Source organism: Polistes fuscatus, unplaced genomic scaffold, assembly GCF_010416935.1.
Source record: "Polistes fuscatus isolate 324 unplaced genomic scaffold, CU_Pfus_HIC Scaffold15, whole genome shotgun sequence".
NCBI classification, from domain to species: Eukaryota; Metazoa; Arthropoda; class Insecta; order Hymenoptera; family Vespidae; genus Polistes; species Polistes fuscatus.
Window position 1 is genome coordinate 4,236,258 of NW_025113053.1, and position 14,684 is coordinate 4,250,941.

The 14,684-nt window shown below is 36.2% G+C and overlaps 1 protein-coding gene and 1 long non-coding RNA gene across 5 annotated transcripts in view; one reads left to right on the plus strand and one right to left on the minus strand.

Annotated features, from left to right (window-relative positions):
- LOC122514549 (latrophilin Cirl-like) overlaps nt 1-14,684 on the plus strand; it is a 283,503-nt gene that overhangs the window by 107,666 nt on the left and 161,153 nt on the right. The window lies entirely within an intron of this gene.
- Nucleotides 5,191-14,175, minus strand: LOC122514581. Its single transcript, XR_006303088.1, has 2 exons — nt 14,133-14,175; nt 5,191-5,226 (listed from the first exon to the last, which is right to left on the minus strand). It is a non-coding gene; the product is annotated as an uncharacterized LOC122514581 (long non-coding RNA).

A 14,684-nucleotide genomic window follows, 5' to 3' on the forward strand; every position in this document is an offset into this window, starting at 1 on the left:
ATATTTAATGGCTTATAAGGTTCGAGAGTTATAAAATATAGTAGGGAAAATAATAATATTTTATACGCGCGTATATATCCATCAGAAATGTTTGGCGAAATAAAAGTTGTGCGCGCTTCAAAAGTTACGTCTTTTGCCGGTTGATTTACGAGTGTATCGCTTTATCGCGGGTCATTGAGTTTATCTCGATATTCCGTATAATTTCCACGGAGAATAAACGACGAATCATGGAAAGAAGTTTAATGACCTATGATAGAGTGACATTTATGTATGTCAGTCATATAATACATTTTCATTTTTAATTTAAGTAGATTAAAAAGGTTTTTCTCTTCCTTGGAAAATAGATACAATTCGAATAATATATTTAACAGAAATTAGTTCCATTAATGGTAGCAAAAGGAAGGATTCTCTTTTGCAAAGAAAAATCGTGCGATTTCTATGTTTCGGACGAAAGAAATAGAGAGATGAAAAATGCAAAGCTATGACCCAAATCGTACGGGAAAAGAAAATAAATTGCAAAGGTGTGATGTGAGCTAAAGTAAAGCGAAAAAGAAGAAGAAAAGAAAAGAAAAGAAGAGAAAAAATAAGAAGAGGAGTCTCGACGAACAGCAAGCGACGATAAAGGCGAGTGGCTCCGAGAGCGCACTGGTTTAAATTAGTTTAATTTTACGACTACTATCGTCGTCGCATTCAATGTTCGTTTCTTAGCGGCCCATTCTTTTCGTAATTGCAGTTTTAATCTGTCCGCCGGTCTCGAAAACCTATTTTTCATTCAACCACGAGACATTTGGCTCGCTAATCATTCTCCTTTTCTTTGACAACTCCCAACGGACTCTTTTTTACTCTCGTCATCTTGTTATTCAAACTTCTCATCTCACGATTACGAGCATAATTTTTGAGTTTAATACTACGCTCGTAAACTCGTCGTAGAGTATTTAGTCGATATTTTAAAAAAACGTTCTTATCGATATTTTTATTCGTTAATAATTTGATCTCTCGTTAAGAATAAAAAAAAAAAAATTGTTAGTTAGTCGTATACGAGGATATTATAAAAATTCGCCGAAGCAAAATTTTCGAATATTTTTTCGGAGTGCTAAAAAGGTTTAGTAGAATAAAATTCTGCCTAATTTCCCCCTATCGTTGAACGTTACAAATCAGTCGCACCCTCCACGCGTAAATTTTAATCTCAAACGCAGCTGAGAATGACATCGTTTTAAAGGGACCTTTCTTTTTCTCGTAGCTTTATTCTCTATTATTGTTACCGTTTATTTTAAAACAAAATATTCTCTCTCTCTCTTTCTATCTCTTCCGATACTAACTTTGTCAACAATAGAATGTTTCCCTTGCTTTTGTATTCATTCGAAAAAAATTCGAAATATACCGAACACTTTGTTTTCCTAACGTTTAAAAAACGAATTGAAATAAATTGGTCGAGTTATTTAAAATTCATCATACCGTTTTATTCGTAAACTTCACAAACATGAAATCCATCCATTCCTTTTTCATTTTCGGAATTGTTTAAAAACGATTTTATACGAATAATAAAATTTATTCTCTTACCATTCCATATACAATCCCTTATTTTCCCTGATCCCTTTTTACCCTTTCTTCGAAAAGAGGATGCAATTGGGGTAACGGAAAAATATCATTTTCCCGATCAAATATTTGACCGAGTCGCGAAGGCCAGTTTATTTTCGTGTCCCTTTTTGACAGAACCGGACATTTTTTCGGCCCTCTTCGATCACAATTCCTATACAATGCATCGACAAAGGACATTGTGCGTAACAGACTTATTTTATGAACGTAGAGAGTACACATACGTGTGTATGTGTGTGTGTGTGTGCGTGGAGCGTGTGATTCGTAACCGAAAGGAAGAATGAGAAAGTACGTTCTCGTATATGGGAGGATTGAGAGGAAAGAGAAGAGAAAGAGAAAGAGTAAGAGAGAGAGCGGGGGAGGGAGAGAAGGGAAGCAGAACTTTTGCACTTTAGCCCGATTAAATAGTACGGTCCTGGTCGGATAGCTGGTAATTACGCAAAGTGGTCGGTGGTCCCAGCTTACTCCGCGTTTCCCGGCCTCCACTTCCACTTTCTTCTCCTCCCCATCATCCCCCTTCCCCCTTCTCTCCTCTTTCTCTGATTCGTCTCTCTTTCGCTCGAAAGCACGCAAACGCGTTTCCTTTAAAATAAGGATACAAATTTTGTATTTTCTCCATGTTCCTTAATACTTTTTTCACCGAGCTTTCGAAACTAACGGAAGCGTGAAAGGGGTAGCTAGCCTCTATATTTTCTCCTTTATTTATTCATTTCTTACTTTTTTTTTTTATTCCTTTTCTTTTCTTTTCTTTTCTTCTTCTATTATTTGTCTTTTTTCAAACGAGAAGGTTACTTTTGAAAAAAAAAAGTACTCGTAAATATCTTGCTTTATTGACTTCTTAATAATTAATAAAATGTTGTTCAAAGAAAATGAATATTGTATGAAATTGTATGAAGCAGAAGGATGTATGATTAAAATGTTATACAATTAAATTTGTATGGAAATGTGTGTGTGTGTGTAGGTAGAAGGAGGTAGAGCCGAAAAAACGATTCGCGATATACTGAGGAAATTTTAGAGTCATCGAAGTATTTTTATTTATTTAATAATATTTTATTGACCCTATAGAGCCTAGGCTCCCTAAACACCATTAATTACAGTAAAGTACAATATAATGTATAGATAAAACAAAACAAAAATGAAAATTATGTAATTATTATTAAACTTATCATTATATTAGTAGTAACGCACAGTAAGTAGATAAATGTAAAAAGAAAATAGTAAATAATACATAAATAAAAGTATAACAGTTCTATAATAGTGGTATAGTAGTAAGGTAAAAGCCCCCTCGGTTGGCCAGGCCCCCTCTATTGGCCACTTTATGCCACAACAGTGATTATAAATTATATGCTGATGTGCACATGGTGACAGTTTTTAAAAAAAAATTCTAATTTTAAAATATCATTGAAAGTAATTCGGATTATTTTAAAATATATTTAAAAACGAAAAAAATAAAGTTGTGCAAGACTTCTGTTTTTGGATGGTTTCTTGTTAAGTAAGGTAAGGATACTGTGATTTTATTAACCTATATATTTCATTTTTGACAATAGCAACCAAAATATTTTTTTTTTCTGCAATTAACATAGCTTAAAATTATTATAGAATTGAAAATTAAGTGATTTTTAATTATTCTCCATTAAAATATGGTGGCCAAGCATGGAGACAGTATTATTGCCTCTGTTTTTATCATTAGCCAACTTATGGCTATTCGCTTTGAGGTTATTTATATTTGTACATAAAGTATTCAACTAGTTTTTTTAATACTAATGAGTAATTAATTTCTTTGTACACGAGTTTTGAATTATTCAATTTTGATTTATTTAATAAATTAGTTATTAATTAATTATTTATTTTAAATAGGAAACATGGCCAAATGAGGGGACATGCGTGGCCAAAAGAGGGAGAAAGTTGGCTAAAAATAGGGACATTGCAAATCTATGTTTTTTTTAATTTATTATTAAAATATTTATGAATAATTTGTCTTTTCTTTATTTTTATTCAAAGCTGAAAGCTCAAGCTTACAGGTTAAACCATTAGTTTAGATGTAAGTTATTTTTTGAATGAATATAATTTTTCTAAAAAGAAAACGGCTTAACTGGCCAACCGAGGGGGCTTTTACCTTATTGGTTCGAAGCAATAAACATATGGTTTTAAAGAAAAAAAAAAAATAATTAAATTAAATTAAATTAAATCGTAATTCACAAAACACGCTGAATATCTCTATCAATAAAGTAGGTAAAACATCTTAATCTGAATTCTTTATAGTCACTTAGAGCTACGATATCTTCCGGTAGTTGATTCCACAAACGAACAGCAGTAACCAAAAGTATCGATCCTATAACTACGATTAAAAATATCTCGTCGTTGCAACCGATGATGATATTTCTTCCTTTTTTTCTCTCTCAAAATATTGTACTCTTTTCGAAAGAAAGAGATAAAGATAAAGAAGAATAAGAATAAGAAATAAATAAAAGGATATATATATATATATTATAGGAGTCGTAAGAAATGTTTTTTCGCACGACTGCCACCGCGAGTTCAGCATGCAAAGTCGACTCTCGACGGGCCCGGTTATCGTCGGTCGTGGCTTCTTCGATCGTTTCGATTCGTTCCTTATTTTTTTGCTTCTTATCTTACTTTTTACTTTCTTTCGAATTATTTTCTGAGACGAAAGAAACAAAGAGAGAGAGAGAGAGAGCAGGAGGAGGAGGAGGAGGAGGAGGAGGATAGATAGAAAAAGGGAGATAGATGAAGATAAAGGTGGGACTTCGAACGTATTGCAGCCAAATTTGAGTCATCGGGAATAAGAGGAAACGTGAAGAGAAAGAAAGAATGAAAGAATGAAAGAAAGAAAGAAAGAAAGAGAGAATACGAAGCGAGTTCGATCCATTACGTTGGAGATTCGACGCCATGATGCAGAGGAGAACGCGCGATTCCATTTTGCCAATCGCAAATCAAAACCACAAGCCAATGTTAACCGCAGCGTTAGGTATATATTATATCGATCGAAATACCACCATGATACGGCTCGTATCTTTTGGACTTTAAAATCGACGTCGATGGAATCATTCCTACTTCTCCTTCTCTCTCTCTCTCTCTCTCTCATTCTCTCATTCTCTCATTTTTTTCTTTCAATCTTTTTTCGTCACATTTGTTATATTATTTCATGGAAATATTTTGTTAATGATCGATGATAAACCATTCGTACACAACCGAGACGATAATTTAGTAATCTTTATTTTTTATATTTAATTTCTCTCATTTCTTTCTTTCTTTCTTTTTTATTTTTATTTCGTCTCGTTTTTTCGTTTTCCTTTATAATATTCTTATCTTTAATTCTATCGAGATTAGATTACTTCGGAATGATTTATATTTATCGATTTGATAGTTTTTCCATGTATCGTACGTTTTTCTTTATCCCACAATGATGCTTCGTAGTCGTAGTCGTAGTCGTAGTCGTAGTCGTCGACCGAGATATTAGACGAGAAATAGGAAAAGTTTTTCTTTCCGAACGACCGAACTTTCTTCTTTTTCCTTCTTCAACTCTGGTAAGAAATAACACGCATCTTCAACTTTCTTCCTATCTTTCTTTCTCTCTTTTTAATGCTGCCAGATAAAGATCATTGTGGTAACCTAGAGGTAAAATAATCGAGATAGAAATAGACAAAGTAAATAGGTATATAGTAGAGGTATATCATAAAAGTGAAGATTCTTTTTCTCTCCCTCTCTCTCTCTTTTTATCTTTTTCTCTATTTCTTTCTTTCTCTCTCTCTCTCTCTATCTGTCGTCAATAGCAACAAGCCCGCAAGATAAAAGTTCACATTCTAATCCGTTTTAATGTACGTTTCATAGCTTGCTATAGTCACAGTAAGCACAAATAGGTAGGTAATAAAAATATTACTTTAACTTCTCTTTTAAGATCTTACAGTGAATTCAGGAAGTTGAATGCAGTGATTAGGATATATGACATTGTAAGCGGGAATGAAACGACACCAAGCAAGTGTACCGTAGATCTGTAAATCTTAAGCACTACGAAGTAAATAAATACATACATACATACATACATAGATAAATATCTACGTATCGTGAGAAAAGAGGAGAGAAACGTGATTTTCTTGATATAGCAAACTTTTCCTTGCTGGGCGATTCGTTTAAAAAATGCAAATGTCATGCTAATCGAGTTTTCCCTTGTATTCGCTTTCGTTCGTTCGTTCGTTCCTCGAAAAAAAAAGGATGAAGATGAATATGAACAGAGAGAGAGAGAAAGAAAGAAAAAATAAATAAAGAAAGTAATAGGTAAAAGAAACGGGGGGGGGGAAAGAAAAAAATTCGTTTAGGTGCTCCCAAAACCTCAGCAAACGATCTACGCGATGTAAAAGCTTCGTGCTTTTTCTCTGACTCTCTCCCCCATCCCCTCTTATTTTTTTTTTTTATCTTTCTTCCGACCATGTAATCGGGCAGGGCCAGAACCATTACCAGATGGCTTTGTTACGCTAGTGGTACTGTCTGAAATTAATAACCCTACCACGCTTACGACGAATATCGCGTTCTCCCTTCGACTTTGTCCTTCTATTCTTCAACCTTTCTCTCTCTCTCTCTCTCTCTTTCTCTTTTATCTATCTGTCTATCTATCTTTCATATATATGGTTCTTGATCTCACACTTCCGATTTTGATATCATTCTTCTCTTTTTGAACACAAATCGTCGTGCTTCACTATGAAACTTTTTTAAGGTTATTGAAACAACGCGTTTTCTCAAAACGGTATTTTCAAAGTCGGTGATCTCGAATTTTTAAAAACGGCTTAACCGATCGGTTTCGAATTTTTACACAATCTTCTTAGATATATTCCTCAGGTAATGTAATATAATTTTTAAAAAAATTTATTACTATTTTTTTGTAAACAATTTAGAGCGAAAATTTTAGTCAAAAACAACAACTTTTTTTTCAAATAGACGCCATTTTGTCAAAAATCAAAATTTTTATTATTCCTTGGGTTTTAATACCTGCATTAATCTATCCTTTAAAAGAATCCACCATATTTTTTAATTTCAAAATCCAAACCGTCAAAATGAAGATCACCGCCAAACGTCTTTTTTTAGAGGACGTTCAGGAAATCATCTACGGGAGCGGTGCAGATTAATATTTTTACATAATCGACGCGCTATTGCATTCTCAAAAGTTGGCTCTATTTGAATTACCATCACTTTGTTTGAGAAATAAAAACTGTTTCTAGAAAAAATTCATGAAAATACGTCTTTTTCGAGCGTCCGCAACTGCGTATAAACCCCTTAACCCTTTAACTTACAAAGACGCCTCAGAGGCGTCATAAGGTTATCGGACCAAAAACGAATAAGACGCCTCAGAGGCGTCGCAAGGTTATTTGAACCAAAACGAATAGACGCCTCAGAGGCGTCGCAAGGTTTTGGGACCAAAAACGAATAAGACGCCTCAGAGGCGTCGTAAGTCTACCGGGCGAAAAAAACAAAACATTTCAGAATATTGTTTGGGGCGGCCGTTCCAAATATGAAATTAAGAAATTTTTCGTACTACTCTAGTTTACACTTTCTTACTGATATTCTTACTCTCTACCTTGATTCTTTTCCCTCTTCACCCTTATACTCTGTTACTGTGTAATAAAGGTAAAAAATTTTTTTGAAGCTTACATAAAGTGAAGAATATTTGTCGATCGATTTGAAATTTTCAGAGAATATACTTAAATATATGTACATTCCGAAATGAAAAAAAACAAAAATCGATTTTTTTTAAATTCTAACTGCGTATAATCCCTTAAAATAAAAATGTTATTATAATGGATTATTCAATTTGCAACAATAAGTCTTTTTTTGTTTAATAACCAACTAACCGTAATTATTTATCAAACATCTTGCAAAGTTAATTGTACCGCGCACGTGTATATACAAATCATAGGAAGTTTGAGATTAGTACAGTTTCGAGCGCTGAGCCAAGCTTGTGTTTATGTCGCTGCGCGCGACCGACTGGTGTCGCTTTAGGCCCGCCACAGTTGGAAATTCGATCGTAAGGGAAAGGGTTAAGCGAGTTCATCGAATTATTTGTCATTAAAGGTGACTCAATACGCTCCTTTTCTCATCTTATCTTATCGGTCAATCGGATACACATCGCTTGTTGTAAAATAGCGGATAGAAAATAGAGGAACAAAGAATTTGATATTCGATAGAGGGAGAGAAGAAAAAGAGGTGCAAAGTAGAATGGGGGTCGAAAAAGGGAATAGAAAGGGAGAGAGAAAATGCTTTCATTCAAAGTGCAGCAGCAGAAAATGTTTTCCCGTTGGTTGGTAGTAGTAGTAGTAGTAGTAGTAGTAGTAGGCCCGCAAAAGAAGAGAAGGGGATTCCGGATGGGGGAAACTTCGACACCCGGCATATCTCAAATTGTGAAAGAAAGAAGAAAAAGGGAAGAAAGGGATTATGAAAAAAAAGAAAAATCATTTTCTATAGGTAGTATTTAAGTATCGCGATGAATTATGGCGTATAGGAATTATTTTTTGTTGTATAACTTCGTCGATAATGATTCATATATATTTATTATATAATATAATAAAACGATAATATTTACTTTTGTCGTTTGATAGAAAATGTTCTAAATAAATAGCCAAGCTTTGTGTTCGCGTTTTAATTAATACGTGGTAATAATATTCGATGAAGGGAGGGATACGCGTTTATCGAAGAAAAACATTAACTACGATTTACATTTACTTTCTCATTAAATCGAATAACGCAACGATAGTTCGATCGGACCTCCTCTACATTTTCAATTACGAACGTTTCATTAATATTAATGTTAAAAGATTATTTCGGGACGATTATTGTTATCGCTCGACAATTAACGAAAGAATTTATGGGCACCGTGCGTGCGCGCGCGCGCGCGTATGCCCGTCGGCCACGAGAAAGGGTTGCCTTCAAAAACGAAAGATCATGCTGGGTTAACGAAAAGCTAATAAGAACAAAGACACACTTTGTGTTTCACGGGTTCGATCTTTTATCGTATCATGTTTATAAATTTAAAAATGGAAAAAAAGGTTAAAGAAAGAAAGAAAGAAAGGGAAGAAGGAGGAAGAAAATCTGATGAAAAAGATTCGACGAGCAGAGAGAGGCTCGTGTCAGTGTTGCGGGATAAAACAATGAATGACGATAGAACAGAACGAACGAGTGGATGGGGGTGGGTTACAAGAGGGAGGGAGGAGGAGGAGGAGGAGGAGGAGGAGAGAGAACTAGAATAAATAAGAAAGAAGAAAACAATCTAGGAAAGTAATTCGACGTTACTCCGGGACGACGTTTTCTTCTTGGGATGAAGAAAGATTTTCGAGGTGGCTTTAAACCATCGCGTCGGTACTCTTTCGGTGTTGGCAGAACAGATGACTGCTCGCGTCACTGGAGGCTCTTCTTCTTCTTCGTGTTGTTTTCCCTTTTTTCCCCTCTTTTATCTTTCTTTTTTTCGTTCTCTCTCTCTCTCTCGCTCTCTTTATATATACCTATCTATCGATCTATCTTTTCATTCACCTTCTCTTTCTTACTACAGTAGCCAGCGCCGTTATCCGATGGAAATCTGCCACCAAGGTAAAGGCCGAGGGGAACCATAGGTGTGAGAAAAAAACAGAGGAGAGAAGAGAGAGAGAGAGGTCGATAGGTAGAGAAAGCAAGAAAGAAAGAAAGAAAGAAAGAGAGAGAGAAAAGGTAAAGGAAGAACGAGCCTCCCTGTGAAAAGAGGAGGATTCTACGACGGAAGACGATCCTCACTTTTGAGCCCCGTATACCCACCGGACTTTATCTTCCGCTTCCTCGAGATTTATCGACGTTGCCCGAGCCGCAGCGAGTACTATTTTCCTCTCTGTCCTCTCTTTCTTCTCTTCTACCTAACTCACCTCCTCCGCATCCTCCTTCCCTCTTTCCTTCCCTGCCCTCCAGTTCCTACCGGACGCACGCCGTAATAAACGAATAATGTCTAGCAGTTAGAGACCCTCTCGTCTTTCTCTCTCTCCGCTCTCTCTCATCTCTCTCTTCTCGCGTCTTAAGTGAAAAGCAAGCCCTCGTTCCGTGGAGGATCCTAAACAAGATCATCGCACGTAGTTGCTTGAGAAGAGTACGAACGAAAAGAAGCTGTGGATCCTAACCAAGATCATCGCACGTAGTTGCTTGAGAAAGGAGTACGAACGAAAAGAAGCTGTGGATCCAATTTTTTTCCATCGTTATTTCTTTTTTTTTTCTCTTCGTTTCTTCTTTTTTTCTTTTTCTACCACCATGTCCTATATACTTAGAACAGTCGTTAGACGTCATTCCCTTTTTGTCTTTGTGTTATTTTTTCTTCTTCTTCTTCTTGTTCTTCTTCTTCTTCTTCTATTTGGGTTATGTTTTATTTAAGGGGTTATACGCAGTTAGAATTTTTAAAAAATCGATTTTTTTTTTTCATTTTCGGAATGTACATATATTTAAGTATATTCTCTGACAATTTCAAATCGATCCGACAACAAATATTCTTCACTTCATGTAAGCTGCAAACAAACTTTTTAACTATGTGTAAACGTCTCTTTGAAACGGTATTTTCAAAGTCGGTGATCTCGATTTTTCAAAAACGGCTTAACCGATCGGTTTCGAATTTTTACACAATCTTCTTAGATATATTCCTCAGGTATTAAGTAAAGGAATAATTTTTAAAAAATTTATTACTATTTTTTTGTAACAATTTAGAGCGAAAGTTTTAGTCAAAAACAACAACTTCTTTTCAAATAGACGCCATTTTGTCAAAAATCAAAATTTTTATTATTCCTTGGTTTTAATACCTGCATTAATCTATCCTTTAAAAGAATCCACCACATGTTTTAATTTCAATAATCCAAACCGCCCAAAATGGAGATCACCGCCAAACGTCTTTTTTTAGAGGACGTTCAGGAAATCATCTACAGGAGCGGTGCAGATTAATATTTTTACATAATCGACGCGCTATTGTATTCTCAAAAGTTGGCTCTATTTGAATTACCATGTCACTTTTGTTTGAGAAATAAAAACTGTTTCTATGAAAAAATTCATGAAAATACGTCTTTTTCGAGCCTCGCAACTGCGTATAACCCCTTAAAACGAACGAACAAAGTAAAATAACGTAGTCAACGACCGACGAGTAGGTAAACGCAAGAAGAAGAAGAAGAAGAAGAAGAAAGGAAGAAAAGTAAAGGGTATTGACAAAGATAAAAGTGATATGGAAAAAATTGAGTGTAGTAGTCAAACGTGTCCAGCGATACTCGACGAAAGTATATATGTATGAGAAAAAAGTGGGAGTGGCTCGGTTCGATCATCAATGTTCGAACGTTTCAAATGTATCTCGTATCAAAGAAAACGTGGAAGGAACAGATACGAGATGGGTAGAGGAAAAACTCGACGAAAGGATAAAAGACTCCAGATACGATATCATCGATGTTGATATTCCAGTGTTAAAGTGTCTTTTGTAATTTGAAAAATTTCGCCGTATCATTTAGACGTTCCAAGTGCATCCTTTTAAATTTTCTTTTCTTCTTTTTCATTGTTTTTGAACCCGTCCCGGAATTCTATACTACAAGACCAAAGGACGAGGAAGAAATTTGGAAAAGCGATTAGACCACGGTTACTTACTCGTCCGTGAGTAATACGCGCGTGAGGTTACGTAGCATCGTGTACAGGTATATCTATATATGTATGTGTATATATGTAGAAAGAGAGGGGGAGAGAGACAGAGAGTAAAGCTACCTTCCTCTTACTTTTCTTCTCTAAGACAGAGTTGGTATTAGGTGTGCGTGTCGTTCACGTTTAACCCTTCGTATCGACGAGCTTCGATCCATTTACGTCGTTCGGTGAGAAAAGGAGGGAATGGATGCTTCAAATGTGAGCACCGAAACTACGCGAACCTAAGAAATTTTTCAAGAGCTTTGCGTGCTTTAAAAGCTCGGCATGGTATTATCTCTCTTGGTCCACGAGAAGATCGTCTTTCTCGATCGATTATATTTTTGTTGTAAATCCAAAAGAAAACAAAACACAAGTAAATTCCTTCGATCTAATCGAACTGTACTGTAATATAAAATTTTCTTCTCTTTTTCTTGCCTCCTTATACATTTTTATCATCGAAGTGATAATAATATTGATAATATACTATCGTTAATATACTATCAACGTAAACCTAGTTATTTAACATGGCCGCATATTTCCAATATCGATGGCGTGACCTGATATTGTCATGAGCGAATATTACTACTTTATTTTCCATCGATATGAGACTAAAATGAGCCCACACGTATAGCATCGCATTAGTATATTAGCACTGTATTAATATTGGATCAATAATGCAAGAATAGTTGGATATGTTTGGATTGAACGTAGCAGCCTTCTATTTTCGAATGATTTTAAATTATTATCAATGAAATTATGCGGCGAACCGATCAATTTTTATTCTACGAGTTAAACATTTAATGATCCTCTAACGCATAAGTATTTATATGTTACTTTTTAAAATATACGAACGAATTATGCATGGATTTCTCGTTACAATTGTTCAAAGACTTTCAAGTATGAAGCCCGAACCTTTTCTCTCTTTTTCTTCGGGCTCCATCGTATGGACTCCAACTTCCAAGATGGAAATCTCATTGTCGTCGGTCTTTTATCTCGATTATCAACGCGCACAAACGTGCTGCGCGATTACCAACCAACGCTATCTATCTCTCTTGGTTCGCCAATGGGGAGAGAGGTGAAATGAAAGAGGCAGCGAATGAGATAGAAATAGATAGATAGGTAGATAGATAGATAGATAGATAGATAGATGGAGATAGTGAAAGAGAAAGAAAGAAAAGAAGAAGCAGAGAGAACTGTCCGGTTACACCGATGAAAGGAAAATCGTGCAGTGCCGATTCTATTCGCGCGACGGACGCAGAGATACAAGATTAGGAAACGATACCATCGTCGGATTAATTATGCGTAATGCATCGGTGCTGAGGGAGTGTGCGAAGGAGAGAGAACGAGCACGTGTTTGGAAACGAAGACGCATTTTGCTACGAAATGCTGAATCGGTTGGTACGATGATATGGCTATGGCTACATATACCATCACGGGTACCCACTATGTGGCCACCATCGGTACTATTACAACTACTAACAGCATCGTCGCCGTTGCCGCTGCACTATGCACATTGTGCACACGCTGTAACTCGCGTAGAGACCGAGACCGAGCGGTGCATTCAATTATCATTGTTAACTCGTACGGTTTACAGATGTTTCCGCGATAATCACGTTAATCCTGCCGAGCGTATTAACCAGCTTCGAATGCCAATGGAATAACGAAGGGGGAGTGAGGGAGGATAGGGGAGGGGAGGGAGAGACCTCCGTTTCTCGGTACAAACTCGAGAACCAGAGTGCACGACTTAATTAGAGCCGTTGGAAAAATTCGGAATATTGGATGGCCGCGCTGGATGGTCGTTCGATTGGATCTATCTATCTATTTATCTATCTTACGGTAATAGTGGTAGTGTGTAATAATGTTACTTCAGTCTACCACAATGTTTGTCGGATGTATGTATTTCGTAGAGTAGAGACAGGATCAAACGAGTCGCCTTTACGAGGGCAGTCGACTACGTCTATTAAGTTGCTGGTCTTCTTTCCGTCTCGCATTACCCGTTTGTAAATGGATTTAATCGCGATACGATCACTTCTAATCTCAGTGATTAGAACAGTTAACTCTTACCGTAGAATCTAATCTCACCAAACAGATAGCTTTTCTTTAGGAATTGTTACTTTTTTTCTTTTTTTTTTTCTAAACGAATTACGATGACTAATCTCGATTACGTTATTACGGTACAGCAACATTGCGAGTATTAAATTACTACCGTGTACCGCTATTTCTAACTATTTAAATCCTCAAACGTTTTATATTCGTTATTTCGTTCGCATTGAGAATGAGTATACGTGGATAGATATATTTAATAACGGTAAAATAACGAATTACATTTTTCAGCTAGGTTCCTAGCATTTAATGTGTATGTTTATGACGAGTATGATAATACCCGAGAGCTGCAGTTGCACTTCGCAGGGATTAAAGCGTGCGAGAGAAAAAGAAGAAAAGAAAGAAAGAAAGAAAGATGCGCGTTGTGTTAGAACAACAACGCGTGATGAAACAATACGCGTTAAAACAATTTTCCATAGTAAAATGCAAGAACGACTACGACGACGACGACGAGATGTGTTTCTCTATTTCTTTCTTCCTCTTTTCATTTTCCTTTTTCTTTCTTACTATTCCTCTTTATTTCAGTCCTTCTTAGAAGCAATAGCGTAATGCACTGAGCATGCAGAAAAGGAAAAAGAAAAAAAAAATAAAGTAAAGCTCGCTGCGCGTCGTTTGCTCGCTCGTGAGTTTTCGCGAATGTATGCTCGCACCTCGTCATTAATTTTTCGCGAATGCCATCGAGTGGGAGTCGTAGGGAAAGAGAAAAAGAGAAATATACGAAAGGAAATTTCGCGTATGAAAGACGCTAGATTTTTAATGCGTATACATACGTTCATTCGTTCGTCGTCCGTCGTGCTTCATCTTCCGTGTACTTCAAAATTTGTTTCAAATAAATAAACAAAAATACGATCTATGTACGCGTTGCAAGATCTGAGTTTGCGCCAACGAATGAAAAAAGAAAAAAAAAAAGAAATACACGTATAGTATATACATAAAATATACAAATATATACACACACACACACATATACCTACTACGTATATACATATACATATCCACATGTATTTTCTTCCTCGCGCACATTTTCTTGTTCTTTTTCTTGTTCTTTTTTTCGAGAACTATGCGCGTTGTTTTGCCGAAAAATGATGTTTTCGGCGCGATGGCCCGTGCATTTTCACGATTCGTCGTGTGGTAACGCGCGAAACGTGGGTGCAACGATCGAAGAGAGAAAGAGTGGTGGAAGAGTGAAGAAGGGTAGGCGAGAGGGGGAGGATCGAAAAAGAGGATTCTACGCCAGAGGCGCTCTTTCGCTCTATTTCCATCTCCCTGCGTATGCCGTTCTCTTTTATCCTCACCACTCTTTCTCCCTCTCTCCCTCTCAC